The sequence below is a fragment of the Aethalodelphis obliquidens genome, unplaced genomic scaffold (genome assembly GCF_003676395.1).
Source record: "Aethalodelphis obliquidens isolate GAN/ISIS:26980383/991018 unplaced genomic scaffold, ASM367639v1 scaffold3, whole genome shotgun sequence".
In the NCBI taxonomy this organism is placed as follows: Eukaryota; Metazoa; Chordata; class Mammalia; order Artiodactyla; family Delphinidae; genus Aethalodelphis; species Aethalodelphis obliquidens.
In genome coordinates, this window is record NW_020837947.1 from 65,374,469 (window position 1) to 65,396,381 (window position 21,913).

At 37.9% G+C, this 21,913-nt stretch overlaps 1 long non-coding RNA gene across 2 annotated transcripts in view; it reads right to left on the reverse strand.

Annotated features, from left to right (window-relative positions):
* LOC113611411 (uncharacterized) overlaps positions 1-21,913 on the reverse strand; it is a 242,062-nt gene that overhangs the window by 206,035 nt on the left and 14,114 nt on the right. For both annotated transcript variants that reach the window (XR_003429457.1, XR_003429458.1), the window contains exon 2: positions 4,466-4,579. This is a non-coding gene — a long non-coding RNA (uncharacterized LOC113611411). The remainder of the gene's footprint in view (positions 1-4,465; positions 4,580-21,913) is intronic.

Below are 21,913 nucleotides of genomic sequence, written 5' to 3' on the forward strand. Positions count from 1 at the left end.
TGTATGAATTCTTAAACTATTTTATGTGCGTTGAAGGGATAAGCAAATGAGAAAATGCGTTGATGTTGCCAGAAGCCAGAGTTCTCAGTGCAGAAGAGACAGGTAAATACGGAATGAAGAAAGGCAAGTAAAAAGCCTTGTGAATTTGGATTAAAAGCAGAGGCCTCAGCAAGAGCTCATGGTTTCTAATACGCAAATATACACAAGTTCTGCACGAGCTCCTTGAAGAAATACCGATTCCAGGTCTGGGGCAGGAAGAATTTAAGATCAGCCTTAAACATCTTTTTTATGCCAGAAAGTAAGAAAGCACTCAAAAAAATGATGGAAGCATGTCAAAAAAAACACAAGAGCCAGCTTGAAGGGCCTCCCACTGACCCAATCTGGGCCAATTTGAGATGGAAATAATTACAGTAAGAATTATAATCTATTGAATAAAATAGGAATCCATGAGTCCGTACTGATACTAGATGACAGTGATAATGATGATGATGACACATACATACCTAAATACATAAACTTTTGTAACGTATCTTGTTTCAATATTAATTTCTTTGATTATTAATAACAATGGATTTTAGATCCCTCTGTTTCTTCTTTGAAATATAAGCCCATGTCCTTTCCCCATATTTTGATCATCATAGTACATCTATGATGGCAAAACTTTATCATATTTATTGCAGCTAAATTTGCAACTTGTCGTGTTCCTTTTAACAAAACTTTATCATATTTACTGTAACTATTTTTCCTAGTTTGTCATTTTTCTTTTAGTAAACAGGAATATTTCATTTTTAAAAACTCCTTCTGACAGTATATGTACATTAAGAAAAATACTTACTGTGTTACATTCCTTAACTCTTCCTCAGGAAGAGAAAATAAAATGTCCCCCCAAATCCCTAGAAGGCACCACTGCTGCTGAAATGGAAGAGGAAAGAGACAGAAAAGAGGGAGCCAAACTGTGAGGGTTAATGAGAGAGGAGTCCTATTCCCTGTGTCGTGCCTTAAACCATTCAATTGCGGTAAAGAAGGACATCAGAAGAGAAAAATGTGATCCTTTTCCACAGAGAAATTAATTACTTTCTTAGATTTGAAACCTTTCCAGTGAAAAATTTCCTGTTGCCCAGAAGCACCTTTCTAATTAATGATATCCTTTAGTTTCTCAGGTAAGCTCACGCTGCACAAATCCCTTCTCAGCTTATAAGGGAAGAGGCTTTTAAGGTGTGAACTGCAGGCTGAAAGAACAGGAAAGTTACACAAAGGAAATGAACTGACAGCTGAAGTCCGGGCTTCCCACTCTTAACTCTTGGAGCCAAGGAGGGGCTACAAGAATCTTTGCCCCTGGGCTCAGTGGAGAGGAGTGTGTGCTGACTCAAGGCTCTAGCGCATTCTTGAAAACTCACTGCACAGTTAACTTCTAAATTACTGAGAACAATTGTAGAGATCAATAGAAAACACCAACCTCTAAAGAAATTTCCTACTGCATAATTTGAAGAAGTGGAATACAGGAAGCAGTGAGCCACAGAAAATCAGGTCTTAGCACTAATTAGAAAATTTTCTAAGCTTTCTCTCTCAAGAAAATCAGTTCGTCAGTTACAGGACCAATTTGAAACATGGTTTACAAATTTTCATTTGGGCTGAAAAAAATTACAGCCAGATATTTGAACCAACATTCTAAATAAAATTGTGAGACTGATTAATTACTTACTGTTAATAAAATTGTGACAGAAAATTGATTATTCACTAGTAGTTAAAAGCTGTTTTCCACATGTCAGAATGAAGACTGGCTATGAAGCAGAAAAAATAAAACCCCACTAGAGTATCTCGTTTAATCAGAAAGGGAAGAAAGGAGCTTACTACTGTGTCTCCAGAAACATAACTTCTTCCCTTAAACTGTGATTTTATAACATTTACTTCCAACAACTTATTAAATGCTCACCTTGTGATTAGCTATTAATCCCAACTAGCAAAGCAATCTTTTTTCTGTTATAGCTTGATTTTGTTTGACCTAGAGTACAGATGCCCCAGAGCACTATGATATATATGTATATCTGGCAGCCTGTGTTTCTTCTCAACTAAATAATTTAGAGGCTAATTCTGCTCTTCCTATTGCTGGAAATTCCTGCTTAACCTCCACGCAAATCCACCCGTCTCATTTGAGTTTTGTATGAGTGATCCGACTGTTCACACTAATGTGAACAGTGCCCCTGAAAATACACCTGCCAAAAGCTACTCTTCTTTTAAATAGAAATCAGAAAATAAATTCTCCTTGAGCAGAACAATTGGACCATGTTTCCTCCTCACTCAAAGGGATACAGCCTTATAGAAATAGGCAGCCAGCATGTTAGCTGACCCATCATCTTTCTTTAAAGGAAAGTCACACTTTCTGTCCTGAGTGATTGGTTTGACCAACCACTACCTATAGGTCTATCATCCTCCTCATGTGCAGACTCAAAATGTGGTAAAATGTGGATCTATTTCCTTGCCTTTCATTCTTTCTGAATGTTAGTTAAAGTTTTAATACTTGTAAAATATGTAAATACAAGAACAGGATAAATGAATAAATAGGAATTGTAAATATATGTTAGGACCAACTAAATATCTGCAAGAGTACACAGTTGTATTCTAAAGTCATATGAAGGTTTTCCTGCTAAACATTAGGTAGACTGGAATAGTAACATATTCTAATGATATGCCTAACAAAAATGAAAATCTTCCATAACCCCAGTGCCTGAAATGACCACTGTTAACATTCGGCATATATCCTTTCTGATTTTTCCATTCTTATATATCTTGTTTTTTTTTTTTTTTTTACAGTAGTGGGTCTCATACTATATAGCCTGTTTTGTACTGTGTTTTCTATACCAGTAAACATACATCTAAAACATCATTCTTTATGGATGGTTTTTATGAATTTTATGAATGCCCTAATTTGGTTACCCAAACTTTAAAAGATTTTTAGATGCTATACCTGGATCTATTTTTTTCCATATAATTTTGACTTCGTGATTGCTTTATGATAATTAATGCATACCAGGCTCCACTTAAAGCCTAGTATTGTATCAAAACATTAGCAATAATGTTTAGCTTTTAGAGGAAACTATGCAACATAATGTGAAATCCAGCTAAATACTTTTTTTTATTGAACGACAACATTTAGTTCCTCAGGTTCATCTGCTATCAATTAGGGTGATAAGCAGGCACTCAAAAGCTAGTTTTTCAATTATGTTTTCTACCTTTCAAACGAAATGTTCCTGTCATTGCATATCGTGTAGTAATTTTGAAAAGGCTTCATCTTAGCAACCAAGAGATAACTTTCAAATCAAGAATCTAAACCAATTAATTCCTAACATTAATTATTTCTTTTAAAACAAAAGGCACTTTAAAGTAAGTGACTGCAAATATACTTTTTATCCCACTAACAGTCCTTATCTCTTTTTCCCCCAGCTCACAATTCTGTTGACAACTCATGCTCAGACTCAAATCATCATTCAAATCATAATTAAAGCATAATTCTGAGCTCTCTTTGTACATGCTAATTCCACAACCACCAGATGTAAAAGCCACACAGAAATTCCTATAGAATATTATTAGCTTGCAAGGCGCAGAATTAAGATGCATAGAAGTATCTTCTATAGAAAGTAAATATTTTGGTTTTAATTACATTATTACCTTGTTTTATGCTACTAATTACTACAATTTATTGTATAACTGACTCTCAGAAAAAAATATTATCAGAGAAGTTCTGCAGTCTTAAATTGAAGATAGTATATACTAGATTTTGCCTAACCCCTCTGTTCCCTTAAAAATACAATGTAAAATATTTTTATAATAGGTTTGATAAATCTTTCCTATTTCCCCACTAATATATAAAGTTATCATATGCTACAGTTTTTTATTGCTACAGGGCAATAAAAAAAAGTATATTTTCAAGTCCGGGACAATGTATTAAGCTGTCTTTATTCCCTAGAACACAGGCCAGGACATGAAAGTTAGTAGGTGCTCAATTAATTTTACTAACTAAATTAATGAATTAATCATGTAAAGCATTCATTTCACTTAACATAATATAAGCATTATTGTTAAATACTAGCTAGTATCTATTTCAGCCTCTATAGATTAAAAACCTGCAGCCTTAGAGCAAAAGACCGAACATTAGAAATAATAACAGTTTGCTGTAGACTGAAAACAAATGAACTCATTCTGAGACTCCGAAGTCATTCATAAGCCACTTGAGGGGCCTGCCCTCTTGCAGTTTATGACCCCAGTCAAGGCTTTCTAGTGAAATAAAGCCCTGTGTTCACTCTGGGGTCATCCATTGTTCTCTCTGTAATTTGTACCAAATTGTAAAGGTTATAAATACTTGCCGGTTAAGCTGCATTCATTCACACTTAGGTGTCTTTCTTTTTTTAATAACTACGAGACCAGGGACTAGCATTTACTTACTTCATAATAACCTAATCGTACATACCTTTGAACTCAGGATGTTCTTCAAATGTCATGATTTATTATGTCCTTCTTGGTCACATAACAGTCAACCTCGTCAAATTCAACTAGGCCAACGTCATTCTTCTAGGAGTAGTAGCTAGCAATAAAAAGTGAAGAGTTATTTCTTATGTGAAACTATATGCATTTAAATTCTTTTCAGATTTAAAAAACTAATAAATTATGTTGCAAATGACAATAAAATGAGTGAAAATAAGCATAAACACATAAATTTTCTCTGCCTACTACTTCTAAGCCTATTTTCTTCTTGTTGCTGTGCTTTTTGTTTAATTTTTCTTGAACTAATGTGCCCTCTAATGGTTGAAATAAAAATATAATCAGAACCATAAAAGAAGTGTCAACTTACTAACTGCCAGGAATATTTATTTCTATTCAATAAATACTTCTTTGACTTGAACCTAGGCCTTCAAGATTAAAATGGATATGTCTTTAATAAATAACAAGAAAAATACGCATTTTGTTTATTCTGTACGATAGATAATGCAAACGAGGTACAGCAAACAGACCTTGTCAAATAGATTTAAGTGTCAGTTCCTATGAAAAAAAAAACATCAAATATTTTAAATGATATCTATAATTAAGTCTTGCATCTGCTGAAGTTGAAATACAGATTGGGGTTATACCTATTCTAATACTATAATTTAAGCATTTAATTTAAAAACTCTGTTAGTCCAAAATAGATTATTTTGGTTCTTCATTTTTACTTCTCTAACCTTAAATGAAAGTCTGCCCCTAACCTCTAAAAAATATAAATGTATGTACACAGAAAAAGTTAAATACAGTGCTATTTTTTCACAGTTTACCCTCAGTGTACATGCTCTCTTACTTTTGGTTCAGCTGTAATAACAGAAAGTAATGGAAATGTAGTAATTACCCAGTTAATGTGACCAATGGCAATAGTCCACTGAGCTAAGGAGATTCAGGGAGAAACTGCTTGAATAATTTAGCTTCGCCTACTAAATTCAGGAAAGTTTATTGTAGTTTTACAACACAATTTATTTCTAACAAGAATTTGGTCAAGACAGAAAAACATATATACAGAAAATTTATTTAATTCTGTCTATCCAGAAGAACAGAATTGAAATCAAAGGCATAAACAGAGACTACAATGTTTAAAGATTTTCTGCCTTGTTTAACCATTATTGTTAGTACTTTAGATAATTTGCTTCTTATCAAAACGTGGTAGCATGCTCGTAACATGGAATTTGCAAGTCCCTTCCAACTGTTAATGCATTAAAAAAAAAAAAAAAAAAAAGGGCAGCCTTTTCCCTGCCTCAGAAAGTAAAGACATTATTTTTCCTATTATAACCATGGGGTAACTGTCATTGAGGTGAACTGACCTACCAAATACTGCACAAAGACAGTGACAGAAGCAAGATTAGAATTTAGAATTATTTATGCAGTTTGCTGATTTTGGCTGGTACTTTGTGTGCATAACAGGAATGTGTTATTTTGTTAGAGAAAAAAATACATCTTCCTGAATTATATTTCTGCTTTTATCTTTCAGCGCTAGTTTTATAGGGAACATTCTGTATTCGATATATGTTATTTAGTTTTTCTTATTTTAAGTGAATACAAAACTATTAAAAGGGCTGCAGTTTGAGGGACAGGAAACCTGGGTTTCAGTTCTGTTTGTGTTCCCAAGGAACTTACACAAGACATGAAAGAGGCTGATCCTTGATTGCTCACCCTATAAAGAAGGGGATTGAATTAGATAACCTCTGATCTCCCTTCTAATTTAAAACTGGAGGGTTCTTTTTTATTTTAATAGCAAGATGGAAAAATTATATTTTTGCAAAATGGTCAAGTACAGTGATAAAATCTAAAAGAAAAAAAAGTTTATTATCTTAAAAAAGCTAAATAACATCTTGCAATTTTAGATTATATTTACAAAATGCTTGTTCAAGACCTGCCTCCACAACCATGGATGCTGGATGTATGAGAGGCAGAATAAGGTGATGACTGAGACATGGACTCCGGAGCTAAAATACTTGGGTTTGAATCCCAGCTCTCTTGGTTACTAGTTTTTTGACTTTGGACAAGTAATTCTCCAGATCTTAGTTTCCTCTTCTATAAAATAGGGAAGAGAGTAGCAACCTCATGGAGTTACTGTGAGGATTCATCATATTTTTATAAATAAAATGCTCAGAATAATTCTAAATACATAATAAATGATCAAAAAATGTTAGCTATTTTTAGAATGGCCTATTTAACTTTTTCCCTCAGTCATAATGGCAGAACACTAAAAAGGCAGTTAAAACTAATTTTAATGACTCAACCACCTGGTAATCTTAGTCTCTATTTTTTATAATCAAGGTGCTCATAAATCCTAGTTTCCCAGTTTATACCTGTCGCCCTGGGGGATTATGAATAGCAACCTCTTTTACTCTCAGTGTCCAGATTTAGACAATAAAGTACGTAATCACTCTAATTATAATATGGATTATTCAGCAGTTCTCCTGTACAATTAGGAAAATAAATTAGATGGCTTTTGAGGTCACATAAAACATGAGGAGTTTTGTTAAAATATATTGGTTATAAATGGAAAGAAATATTTGAATGTTCTGTAAATAAAGTCTAAAATATTATAAAGAGCTACTAGCTTTGGTCAAGATGACACAATTTGATGGCTTTTTTATTTTTAAATGAACAGTTTGAACTTACATGTGGAGAGCTACTTTTATTTCACTTGTTCAAACGCATGACAATCTCTCTGGAACTGGGCCCTCATTCTCTTTCGGTTCTTCCTCTCTTCTTCCCTACATGCTTTCACTCCCTCTTCTCTCCACTAGATGTGAGGCAGTGTGGGGAGTGGGCAAGAATAAAGAGCTTCTCCCCTTTCCTTAAACTCAACCATTAAATTAAGGTTCCCCAAAAAGCTGACCAGTCTCCAAACCTAGCCTCGTGAGCAATCACTCCTAAACAAATATTAACTGAACTTCTTAAATATGGGGAAGAAAAATAGATTTGGAAGAGTCCTATGTCATTGCATGATAACTACAGAATGACAATATCAAACCCGAGAAGTAATAACATCTTCATTTAGCACATTACTAACATTTTAAAGTATTTATCCAACAGCATGCCCACGCTGCACCTCTACCTTATTATAATTATATTTAACGTTAAAAGGAACACCACCTTAAACCACAAGTAGAATTTATTTACTAAGTCCTCAAAATAAAGCTAGCCTTTGGTGCCAGCCCATTTACCAGAAATAGTATAAAGAAGGATGCATTCCCTGTTTAAAAGATTTGTCTAAAAGAACCCTTGTGTTAAACAGGCCTTTGGTCCTGGTTAAGGCTGATGTTCTCAAAGATATCTGCCCCAAAAGAAATGCCAGTTAAAGAGGATGGCAGCTTGAGAAATGACAGTTTCATGTCCCTGGTTTAACCAACCAAAAAAGGGGGGAGCTTAATAATATAATACTGTAAAGAGGGAAGAAAGGAGGGTGAAAATGTACCTCTCACGATTAAAAGGGGAGATCAAGAATTATATGACCTAAAACTCTTGGAAGATTAAATTTGAGGAAGGGAAACATTCATCTCAGGCTAATTTCAATGATCCGTTCCACTTGATTTTCCTGTAAAGACGTCTCAGATATAATATGAAAACATCCTCTTTAATGCATGCCATAGAAAAGAAGGTTTATTTGACATCCGTGAAGTGCCATTTGATCAGTAACACCAACACAGAAAGTGTAGAATGTATTATTAGAGACAACAATATCTAAAAAGCAACATACTTATTCACAAAATGAACTTCCCAATCATGATATTACCTCAAGTAACCTGGTGGTTTTTTGTTTTGTTTTGTTTTGTTTTGTTTTTGCAGTACGCGGGCCTCTCACTGTTGTGGCCTCTCCCGTTGCGGAGCACAGGCTCCGGACGCGCAGGCCCAGCAGCCACGGCTCACGGGCCCAGCCGCTCCGCAGCATGTGGGATCTTCCCGGACCGGGGCACGAACCCGTGTCCCCCGCATGGGCAGGCGGACTCTCAACCACTGCGCCACCAGGGAAGCCCTAACCTGGTGTTTTGACTGGTTTCACTAAGACTATTTCTGCTTTTCCTGGATGATCTGTGCTTATATAAAACCATTTGGAAGGAAGCAAATGCAGTTCTGGGCAGTGAGGTCCCAGTCCTGTCCCACTTATGAAGTCCCTGCAGGGAAGGAGTCCTTCTGTCCCTAAGACAGTTCCTCCTGCAGCTGGCCCCGAACAAAGGTATGTTACAATTTTAGAGACATTGAAAGGCTCCAAAAATACCTCCCATGAAATCCAATACTAATAAATTCTCAGTTTTATGGCTTTTCCTGTACCTCAAATGATTGATTTCAGAAGGCCCTTATTAAAATACAAATATTTACTGGAAGAACTAACATTTTATCATCGACTATGATAGCAACACCAACTTTGTAATTTCATAAGCTCTTTGTTGGAAAAGGCATTGAATAAATGAGGTTAGTTTTCATTCATTCAAACATATATTGTCAGTCTACCAGAGTGAGACTAATTGTTGGAAATCTCAAAATAAATAAAACAGTGTCTGGTGGGGAAGATGGACATATGCACAATCATTTTATCTAGTACATGATGACTCTTAATGAGGTGTCATTTGATAACAAGGAACAGAAACTCAGTTGCTCAAGTTAAATAAAGAAGGTATTAGCATAAAGAGTTAAAAGTGTCTAAAAAGCAATTGCAGCCTCAAGAGGGACTCCAATAGGAATTGACAAGCCAACGAGAACCAAGACAGCTCACCACTCATTCCCTATTTTTTGCACATCACTTACACATGCTTTTCCCTGCAATTTGCCCATTTTACTACCTTTCCTTACAGATCAGCTCTCTTGGCTTACACGTATGACCACATCAACTCTTGAGCCCGTAAGACCTTACTCATCCAACATCCACAGCCAACTAATTCACTCTCTCTTTCCAACCCCATATCAATTCCTTAGACAGAGAATCTGACCTAATCCTACCCTAATCCAAGAATAGATTCTCTTTTTCTAAAAATGTATGGATGATGAGGAAATAATCGCCATCTCTAATACAATAAGGTAATTTCAAGGTGAGTCTTGAAGGAAAGGTAGGCGTCTTCCAAAGAAACAAAGGGAAAAATGCAATCCAAGCAGACAGACTGTCATGTTTAAAGGCATAGATAAAGTAAAGCAACCCATATAAAGATGCATGTATAAGGATCCATGGGCGGGAAGTTTTGATGATGCTGGGAAGATAACCAGGAACTAGATGACAAAGTACTTTTTATGCTTTGCCGAGGAATATGATTTTTACCCAATAGCTGAAGGAGGTGTGGTGTCAAAATTTTTAACTGGAGGAGAAACTAAAGCAGACCTGTGTTTTAGGATGAAGACAAAAACAAAACAAAAAACCCTCTAACAGCAGGGCAAACGATGGACTACAGGAAGACCAGGCTGAATGCACCACTCCAGAAGCTATTTCAGTAATTCAAACAAGAGATGGTGTAGTTTCAAAACTGGACCATGGCAAAGAGAATATAGAGGAGAGGAACGATTCAAGAATATTATGAAAGCAGAATATAAAATGAGGTAGAGTCAATTCAGAAAAGCAAAGAATCACAAGCTTTGATACGGGGAGAAGGAAAGTCTAAACCAAACCCGAGGCTGGTGCTAAGCAATGCACCAGACATAGAAAAGAACACACTGGAAGAAGGGATGGTAGGCATGGAAGACACACTTTGCATTCTTTCTGAGCTATCCTTAGGGTAGCCTTTCCTATGGTCTCTAAGTATCTTAACCCACATAAATAAAGGCAGACTCCAAATCTTCAGGATGTGAGCACAAAGGGCATCAAAATCATTGGTAATTCAAGCGTTAATCAAAGGCATACTCGAGTTATCCTGTCATTTTATTAAAATGTCTGTCGATTCAGCCTATCACATAAAAGGACAAGAATTCATTCCTGGTGAAGTCAACTTGCCAGTGCCGGGCCTTGTTTCATTATGTGTTTAACTAGAAGTTTTCATGGTGCTGTTTTCCTTTCAATTCCAAGAATAAGAAGTGAAAAATGAGAAATGCAAACTTCTCAGATGATCCTATGACTTTGAAGCCACATATCTGAGTATAGGATCGCTTGCTTCTGCATTTAGAAGCCCTGGGAAGCAACATTATCAGACTGATTATGAATGCGTATATTTTCATAAGAATATGCAATCTTGGCCAGCTCAGGGCAGGACACTGAAGTGACTAAGTATCAAATTAAAGATTATTCTTTTTTGTGTGGAATTCACTCCAGCAAGAAATTAAACAAGGGGATTTAAAATCCAAAAACATTGGGACCACCTCCTGAGACATTATTAATTATTAGTGGGCCCCAGTTTTCCAGTTTCTTATCTCCCTATACACCCAATGCTCCCATTGCTTTAAATTATTATCATTATTTGTTAAATGTTTTCAATGTGCTTGGTACCCTGGCAGGCACAGAAAAAAGTTACCATACCTGCCCAGGGGCTTTCTACCTAAATTGCACAGTTATAAATTAAGTTTGAAAATGGGTTGTAGTTGTCAGTTGCAGTCTTTTCTAAAGGCTTAGAAGCAATAGAACAAAACTAAAAGTATATAAGTTCAAATACCTCCTTTCTCTCCCGCCTTGGGTCTTCTTTATATTCCACAGCCTGGTCTACTAACCCAGAAAACGATAGCACAGAAATATGCCAAACGTCGGTAATGAGAGGCCATCAAGAGCTCAGAGAAAATGATCAACCCTTAGAAACAATCTTGCGTGTCTGACTTCTCACCCTGCTCCCTGCTGTCCCGGGAAGGGAGCCTGTGGTTCAGAACAAATAGCAAGTGAGGAGAGTTGAGTGGAGGGAAAAGCCCCGGAGCTGGCTTCCCCTTCCCTGTCGCTACCTCACGCAGTCTAAGCTGTGACATCGCCGGCAGTGCCCTCACCCCGTCCAAATTCTCACTATCCTCTCAGAAGCCCGTTCTTCCCAGACACCTACTCCAACTCCCGTGACAAATGTCTAGAGAAGTGGAGTCTGAAACTTAGCCTCTGACTCAGGTCCTTCTATATTTATATATCTGTGTTTCCCTAAAAATCTACGTGTATAAAAGAAAAGAAAAATGGGGGTATCCTTTCACCTCTATTTGTGCCCTCCACTCCCATTATTACTAATAGAAACAATCCTTTTTAAAAACCAAAAATGCTTTGCTTGCCTCGAGGTCAGATGGGAGATGGGGCAAAAGCAGTGAATAAGGGCTCTATTCCACCATCAGATGAAGAAAACCCAGACAAAAAGCACTTGAGACAGACATGGAACAGGAAAACAGGCAGACCAACCCTTAGGCCAGTGAAGAAAGTAACTGTAGAGGGTTGGTGGAGGGGAGAGGGTATTAGGAAATGTCCTGAGACTACAGAGAATGACAGGGGGTTTGCTCTACCACAAAGTTCCCCACACTGTAACCCCACTGCCATTGCAGCCACCAACAAACCAACAACACCCCCCAGATCCCAGCCAAGCCTCTACCAGTGGCCTTGGGATCCACCACCAACAGTTCATCATAGGGCATTCCCTGCTTGCCCCATCCAGCAGAGAAGAGAGGGAGGAGCTCTTCTAGATCACACAGAGGGGAACCATGAGGTACACTCAGAAGTTCCATCACTGAAAGTCATTTCCTGACACAACATCATTCATTCCACATAGTGAATTATCTAACTTTGCACACATACATTTTTCCTTTGACATACATATTCCTTGAAGGCAAAGCTTTTATCTGAGCATGAATACAGTGAACAGTGCATATGAATACATTTCCAAGGGATAAGTACTCATATATCCACTTCATTATTGTCTCCTGGCTTTACCCTCTGCCTTGATCCCCACAGAGCCAGCTCCTCGGTCACTGCAACCCAGCAAAGTACCACCAACTATGCCCACTTCTACAACTAACAAAGTCCAACTCTGCCATCTCTGGCCTTCTCTTCTGTTTCCTATCTGTATTCATCCAGTCCTGCATTCCCTCCCCCATGCAGGTGTTGCGTACACATTCATTACTGATGTAAAGATTATTTACTGAGTGCCTACTGTGTACAAGACATTGTGCTGAGTACAAGGCATTGTTAAGTTTGGAGTCCCTGGAGTTTCAGCATTCCATTCAGGTCTGCTCTAACCCACCAATTTCTAAAATGTCAACTAGGTCTTAATCCACTAATGCAATATGAACCTAAGTTCTTATTCCTCACACTCCTGGCATTTGTCTGGAGATTCTTGAATGCATGCATAGTTCTTTTCTTACTGATCCTTTGCAGTCTTATTGTTTGGACCACCAAAACCCTGGCCTATTTTCTCTGAATGAACCTCAGTTGTTCAATCATTCAAATAAATGAAATTGCCTTCAATAAAAAACTCAGTGAAACTGTGTTTTACAGGAATTGTATGAAAGTAACTTTAAAATCTTTATGTCCAGAGATAACTCTGAGGAGGTTAAGGGAGCAAAAGGAAATGAAAACTGTAATAAAAGTAGAATAAAAATAACTAAAATCCTGAGAGTAAGAGGTACAACTGTGCCACACTTACTTGAAAACACAGATTTTCAGGAAAAAAAATATTGAAGCAGAGGTGAGTTTTCACTTGACAAAAAGATTTACAGTATCACTTTGCAGTATGAAAAAAAGTATGGTTCAATTAGTTAAAAACAGGATATTCGTAATTCTTTTCTGGTATATATGGATATAGCAAATCTGTAGTATTTGTACACTAATGACTTAATATAAGTTTGTTAAATAATGGACGCCCATTTCTCAATTTTTAGCTCCCATTTCATCTTAAAAACCCTGCCAAATCTCTATGAAAATAAGAATAACCAGGTGGGAAGCATACTTTAAGAACAGGTTAAATGATTTAAGATTGGATCAGTCCTCTGCTTTCTCTTAGCCGCCCAGACAAAGGCTAATATATGATTGTCAGATCTGGAATCCATAAATGTCATAAGCACAAAGCTGGATAATCTATATCAATGTGCAGGAGGCGGGGGGCGAGTACAGAAGACAGGGGAGAGACAGGCACAGAGATTACATTGAAAGAAAACACTTTATAATCATAGTTTCTAAATGTTGGTTAAAAGAATGTTTTAATCTTACTGTAATGTATTTTTTCCTAGTTTTTGTACTGCCTATATTCTTCCTATCCAAATTACTGCTTAGATGTTATTCTTCTTTACCAGTAAATTCCCTTTTTTTCTTCCATTTCTTCTACAGATCTTTTACTCTATTAAGGTTTTCTCATCCTTGCCTCTTCTCCCCTTTTATTAGTCTATGTAATCTACTCTTCAACCATTTTATTTTTTTCTAATTTTTTCTTATCTTAAATCGCATTTGTATACAATCAGGTCTATAGACAACTGTAGAAGCTAATATAGGATGCTAAAAACAAGTATAAGAACAATCATCATCCTACTTTTAAATTTTTTTTCTTAAATCAGCTTTTTGTTTTACTCAGGGAGGAGTCTACCTTTCTTTCTTTTTATTGTTATAACCATCTTTACTCAGTTTAAGGTAAAAATGTGAATCAACACTTCCAACAAGAGCCCAAACCCTAAGCTAGAACGCCCAGAGAATTCAGGGTCTGAGAAAACTTGCGGGTGACTCCACTTTTGATGAGAATAGATTTGGGTCTGGATGAAGTCACCGATGTGCCTCTGAAGAAACAAATGTCAGCGCGACCTATTAAAGTCAACCCTGAGCTAGGTAGCAACAATGAGCTGGGGATTAGCATTGACAGCTCCCTTAATGTGATTCTTTTGGACAGGGATTAATTTAATGTGTTGCTGTCAAATGAAACAAAAAACGAGATGGATTTACTAATGACTCTATACCACACACTTTTCCACCCCTGATCTATGTCAGAATGAATCTGACAGCAAAAGAAAATAATTTTTAAAATTTAAAGAAGACATTGCCTTCTCCAGACACTCGAGAAGGAAGTTTTTACTGGGCTCCCAGGAAGGGGGATGAGCGTAGGGTGCGGGGCCAAGTGAAGCGATGCCACGGGAGCCGTCAGGCCACCACTCCGACCGAAAAGGGGAGCTCCAGGGCGGGGCGTGGGGTCCGGCCCCCACCTATGGCACAAACTTACAAGATGGCCTTAATTTCTTCAGGCCTCGCCTACCTTCCGTGTGAAAGTAAAAGGCTGTATTATGAGGCTTCTAAATGTCCTCTTAACTTTAAATTGCGAATCTCTAAAGGGGGGCGGGCGCAAACCTGCCGGAGCATTAGCCTTGTTCCAGAGACAGCTCTGCAGTGAGGCTGTGACAGAGAGGGGGCGAGTCAAAGAGCGAAGGTTGATCTCTAGCAAAACGGTTTGCCAAGTCAAATGTTAAGCCTCCTTAAAATAATTTGGATTCTTCTTTGTTCTCTCTAACAAAGAAACTTTAATTCGCAGTTCTCTGCGAAGGAAGACAATGCAGACAAGCCATTTTCAGGTGAAAGGTGTCTCGTCAATTAATAATCATTGAATAATCACTAAGGATTGGCAGGAGCTTTTCATCGAAAAGGGTGCTCAGAACATGAAACTGCATCCATTTACAGTGCAGACCGTTTGGGTATTATTCTTCCTTGTGACTGTTTTGTTTCTACCCCCTATGAGGTACATACGTCCCTAGTCTTATGTATCTGTGTATATGCCCGTAAATTGCCGTTAGGTTGGTAAATACCCGCGACCTCCTCGGGTCTGAGTCAAGCCTCATTGACAGGGCCGCCCCACCGCGGAGCTCGAGCCCCGGCGCTGGGAACCGTCGTCCGCGCCGGGTTCCTGAGCCCTGAGGCGTGTGGTTAACTCAGCACTCACCCCGTGCACCCCAGCCCGCAGCCCTCGTTGCTGCAGGCCGCGAGAGGGGGGCACCCCGCGATGGCGTGGCTAGGGGACCTTCAGTGCGATGCACGAAAAGCCTTTGCGCAACGGGGAGCCAAGGGATGGGACGCCTCTCACCTCGCCGGGGTCTGGGGCCGCTCTCTTCTCACGCCTCTGCCCAGACTCGGGCTAGGAGAGGCCCCGGACCGCGCACGTGAGAAGCGCTCTTGCTTGGGGAGGTAATGACCGCTCTCCGCCCGGCCACCTCCGCGGCGCGCTCCTGGCGCGGCGGCTCAAGCCCGGCCTGGGGCCGCGCGTCACCAGCCTTGCTAGTCCTTTTTCCCGGGCGGCCGGCGCGATCCGGCCAAAGCCCAGATCCCGGTCGAGGAGCGGTGAGAATCCTGGTTCTGCCACTTAGCGCGGTGACCTTGAGCGGTTACCCAACCTTTTAAGGTCGATGTTTTCCCACCCATTAAGCGGGACCGAAGATGCTGTTTCCGCGGGCTCCGTGTGGGATAAAATGAAAGGATGGATGCCCAGCCTCGAGCTCCTAGTGCCCTGCCCCGTCTTCGTCTGATTCCGCTTCTTCTTTTCTGTGTTCTGCCTTATTTTTTCTCTGGCTTTTACTATCATTTTTCATCGTGTGTTTTCCCTTGGTTTTGTCTCCCCAATTTCTCGAAGAATCCTCTTTCTTTTCTCCCTTTCCTCGCAGACTCATTATTGTAGTCAACAAATTCATCAAAGATTTGTTTCCACTTCCTACACCCTGGGCTCCCCAAGACAAATGCCCATAATCTCCATCGGCCCCCTCCCGGGGCCACCCCAAATAATCGGGCAGTCAAGGAAGGACTCGGCTTACTGTGTAAACACGGTCTCAAGAAACAAGTCCCCTCGCCCTACTTCCCACCATTAAATTTCTCCTCTGCGGGACTCCTGAGACCACCGCTGCCCTGAGGGCAGGGGCCGCGGTGGCTTCTTTGTCACTGTGTCCTCGACGACGGGCCCAGAAATCTATTCAAGGGCTCAGCAACCGTCCCCAAACGACCCGCGAACGGAACCTGGAAGCTGAAACGGGAACCCAGTCTTGAATTACTCGTCTTGAATTTTTACTAAAAGACAAGCAAATTCATACATGATGTTCCATACTTACATGTAAACATATTTTTTAATCTTCAAATACGCTGAAAGATACAGTGTAAAAAGAGCACAAGATACACTCAAGTGTTTTTTTTAAAGCATGTTCTCTAATTTTTACCTATAAAACCACGATTTAAATCAAGTTCTTACTTATTGAGTGGTTAGAAGAGAGAGGAAACTGAATTGCCTAAAACTTGAATTGCCTAAAAATGAGCTGCATTTATGCTCATTTATTGAAACATTTTAAAGATGCCTGAAAATACATTATTTCTTTATAACAAAAAACCACTCTACACTATCATAGTATATATAGTATAAAGAGTATAAATAAAATACCATAAACTATAACCAAAATTTGTATAAGAATTTTTTAAAAAGAAGAAAAAAGCTAAAGCTAAATAGAGAATTTTTGATTACTTGCCAGTTACCTCAAACCGAAAAGTATCAAGTTTCCTTTGAAATTATTTCTCATTTTTATTAAAATCTAATTGAAGATCACTCGTAAAATGTTGGGGGAAGGAAAACAAGTAGAGAAATATCAATTCTATGCTTAGATTTTTGAAAGAGTAAAAGAACCACAGTACCACCTTGTGGGGACGTGAGATTTTTTTTTTTCATCTTCTCTATTATGGTTGTTTTATTTCCCTCTACTATATAGACACTCACACAGATTTTAAATAAAAATAAATAAAGCCATTAACAAAAACTTGGGTCTATGTGAATAAAATGTGATAATATGCTTTCTCTATTATTTTAAACACACTAGCATGTTTATATGAAAATAACTTTTAAGTTTTATTAACAAGTTATACATAATATATGTATGATATTAAGAAATTGTGCTTCTAGTACTACAAATAACTCCAGAAATCAAATGTTCGGCACAAAATAGTAAATATAAAATTATGTGCACATCTTAAAAGAAGAATAATTCTTTAAAAAATTGGTTTAAATGTCACTATTAAATACTATTCATGGGTTTTTAAAATGTAGTTCTTTGTTCACTTGCTTGGACCCGGAAAAGCCACATTCTTAGATAAATACAAAGTAATGTTTTATTATTTTAAGTTATTTGTCTCATTACATTTAAGATTGGCAGAGCAGCCAGACATTTATAGAACCCATATTTGTTGGTTTAACAAAACTGTTCTAGTCACCTTCAGAATATACAAAGGGCATAGATCATAGGGCCTGGAATTTAAGTAAGATTATAAGACTCCAAAGCCAAGAAATGCAAAATAAAAAATGTTTCTCTTCTATTGTACATCTGGAAATATCTTACATGACACAAATGTTTCCTGCTCAAAACGTGTTTTCTGTAAAGCAAGAGAGAATTCCGGGGTTACCTGTAGGCATTCTTTATTCTCTGTGCTTTAGAATCACAGAGCTGGTATATCCCTCTGACCTTCAGGAAGGACTAAATCAAAAGCATCCCGGGAAGAGACCAGTGTATTTTAAACTGTGTTCAGCAGAGCCCTAGGGGCTGTCAAAAGATTATAAGGGGAGGGGAACACCGAGAGAAGCCCCTCACTCCCAGCTTCTACCAACTGACTCTGCTTTCATCGTTTTCACATACAGGAATTCTGCTTATGATTGAGCTTAAACAACAGACTCCATGTCTCTAGAAATATTAGAAAACCACTAATCTAATCTTACCTATTTTGTATAAGTCTAGTAAAGAATTGCCATAAGAAATGTTCCGATGCTTCCTGCACGTTTGTTAACAAATGCACTTTAAGAGCAGCCCACCATGCTTCCACATACCGCATTCTCTTTTTTCTTTAGAAAATAGTTCATTACAAAATGTATACAGGTTGTTAAAAAAAAATAATAATAAAACTGAGGTATCGATATATTAAATTAAAAATCTCTATATCTCAACCCCAAACCACTCACTTCCCAGGAATAACACAGTTAACATTTTGGTTTGTACCCTCCCAGACACTTTTTCTCTGTGGACACACATACAAGCTTGTGTGGGCAAACACACACCCACACTGAGTGTTTGTTTCAAGAAAACAGGATCATATCACCTGTGTTTTGTCCCTCAATAATATAATATCTTTCTATGTCAGTACCTACAGCACTCATTATCCAAAGTATGGATGTATACAAGTTATCTAATCTCATCTCTATTGTTGAATATTTGGATTTTTGCTTTTATATTGTATATTTGCAGTTGCTCTTCCTTCTATCTAAAATATATTTCCTACTCTCCACCTGGCCAACATCTCTGTTACCCCAGAGTAACAACGCTACCAACCTATAAGAAGCCACAATTTCAAAATTTTAAAACACAATTTCTCAATACAATATAATTCTCTACCCCAACATTTTAAACACAATAGAACGGGGCTTTCTTTCTTTTTTTTTTTTAGCCAATTAATTTCTTCACAAGAAAACAAACCTATATCCTTTTCAGATTTTCCCAATGCCTCAAGAATGGAATCTATGCTTTTTGGAGAGCAATTTGATTGTGTCTATCAATATTTAAAATGTGCCTATCTTTCAGTCCAAAACCAGAGTAGTTTTCTATAGGCATATTTACACAAATTCACTAATTCATTCAACACAATTATTGAACCCATCTAAGTGTTAGTCATTTTGCTAGGTTCTTATGGAAATGTGGTTAAAAGAAAGAAAAAAATAAAAAAACCTCAGGGAGATTATAGTGTACTGGGATAAATCTACACTGGATAAATAATCACATAGTATGTTTATCATTTATAAATTGTGATAAATAGTAGCAGGAAAATTACAATATAATAAACTACTTTAAGAGTTTTCTTCTCAAAGAGCTACAAAATGTTATAAAATCTCTCATTATATTTACCTTTTTGACCTAATTTTTGATGGTATCTTTCTAAAGCATCCCAATATGTCCTTTCTTTTTTAAAAAATGTACCTCAACATATAGACTAGCCACTTAGGTCTAATGAACCTCTGAGATTGACAAATCACTGCTTTCAGCTCATTTAATAATTTTAATCTTTGTCCCAAATGTGTTATTAAGATACTTAGGCCTTTGTTTCTTACCAGCCCTTTCATTTTTCTATTGTGAATTCATTTTTCAAATAAGGATAAAATATAATAGGATATTCAAATATTAAATAAATACTGCTGCTTGGATTAGGCCAAGAAAATAGGTGAAGCTAAATTTTTGGCTGACAGTTAGTGCCAACCCTGCATTATTCAAAATCATTGCTGATAAGATGGTTTAGAAGAGTCCAAATTCAGTGTACAGAAGGTAGTGTGGGTGTGTCAATGTTTAAGGTATGGAAGTCTGTACTTTAATACATGAAAAGCAATGTATGAAATCTAAAGGCCAACATAAAAAATAAAGTGTTTCCCATTGTATTGGAGGAGTAAAGGCTAGAAAAAAGGTATGGCCCTTACCAATGGTTTAGTTTTGAAGGATGTCATTTGTGGTAGTAGCAACAGATACCAAGATGAAGCTGAGCCATGAATCCACAGAAAATTTAGACATGTCTAAGTATATCTACAGGACAAGTGAGATTTGGCCACCAATGTTCTCTTTATGAAAGAGCCCAAGGGTGCTCCTGGAAAATAATTTATCTTTAGGTTAGCAGAGACTTTAGGAGTACCAGTTTGACACAAGTAAGTGTAACAAGCTAGTGTCAACACAGAGGGATGATTTGGGTCGTGTTAGGAAACCTATGTGACACATGTTTGGAGACTTCCTGAAAGCACTGGTAAGAATTTAAAAGGCCAGAATGACCTCAGAATGGACTGGGGAGAATGGAGGGGAGGTGATAACCAGAGAAATACTGTATTGTTTCTGTTAGTGTGACCTTGTGACCTCTGACCCTATTTTTATTCTGTGCCTCCTGCACCCTGAGGAAACATGGATTAGATGGCATAACACTAGGCCTAACTAAAGTCATTACAAAGCTGGCGCTGTGCCAGGTTCTTTTTTTTTTTTTTTTTCCAGTTTTGGTTGATTTCAAATTTTGGAAGCAGAGTTCTTTCCTATTTGAATCATGAGAAGAACAGGTAACAACTGAAGAAAGATTATTTGAGGGCTCATTAATGATACTAACTGGTACAAATCAACATCTTGAAACTATGATTTTAAAAAACAAAACAGAACAGCCCTGGCCTCTAGGGGTTGGGGCAGGAATTGACTGGGAAAGGGCATGAGGGAACTTACTGGGATGATGGTAATGTTTTGTATCTCAATAGGGTTTAGATTATATAGATGTATTCATTTGTCAAAACTCAACAAATGTACACTAAAGATCTGTGCATTTGTCATATGTAAAATTTACCTCAAGAGGAAAAAAATGTAAAAAATACTGAACTCTTGTTAATGAGTGCTGAAGTATTTATGAGAAACTGTACCAATGTCTGCAATATACTTTCATCAATAAATACATCAAAAATTGAGATGTACTAATGGGTGGATAAAAGACTAAATGCATGGACAGAGATGTGATAAAACAATAAAAAAATGTTGATACAATCTAGGTGGTAAATACATAGGTGTTCACAATAAAATTATTTCAAGTGTGCTGTATGTTTGAGATTTTTCACAATAAAATGGTGGGGAGAAAAATTAATTCCTTGCATCTAAGAAGGTTTGAAGTCTAAAAGGGACCAGAGAAGGCTAAGACAGTAAGCGTCTATGCCACATTTAAAACCAACAAAGAACCAGAACGGGATAGGAATAGGCGAGATCAGTATGTCAGCTCATATTTTCCCTGCCTCTGACTCCCCAAGCATCCCGCAGCACCCCAGGTTACAGTGATTCTCTAACCTCTTCCTGCTTATCCAGATATTCCATATGTTAGGCAGTCAGTATGAAAACAGATACAGTTGTCCAGTATACAACCTCCCACCACCGCTGCCAACTCATACACACATCATACTACAAAACATAAGCTTAGAAGCTGACACACTTGCCCATATTCCCAGTCTCATCACTGGCTTCCAGGTTGCTGCCTGAGCCTCTTCTGCCCACAGTCAGGCTTGGGATTGGTGCCCCTGTGATGACCAACGGGCTTCTGGGATTACCCAGCCCCTTTCAATTTCAACTCTGGGAAGTTATAATTATAAGGGTGGAGTTTCTGCTTTGGCTTCTGTGATCACTCTCCCAGTTTGGTGCCTGAGGCCCAGGCTATCACATAAATAGATGATGACTACTATACCAGAATGACCCCTAGAATAGATAGCTAAAGGAGAGGGCACAAAGGGTCCCTGACTTGGAAGGCATGAGGCTCAAAAAAGGGTTAAGACAGTAGAAGCTACATCTCAAGAGCCTGGGTCAAGCCACATGGTTATGCAACAAATATATTTAAGTCCCTACGATGTGCTAGGCACTATGCCAGGTACTGAGTAATCCAGTGGTGAACAAAACAAATATAGTCTCTGACCTCACAGAGCTTACAGTGGTGGGAGAGTTAGTAAATAAACACTAAAAAACA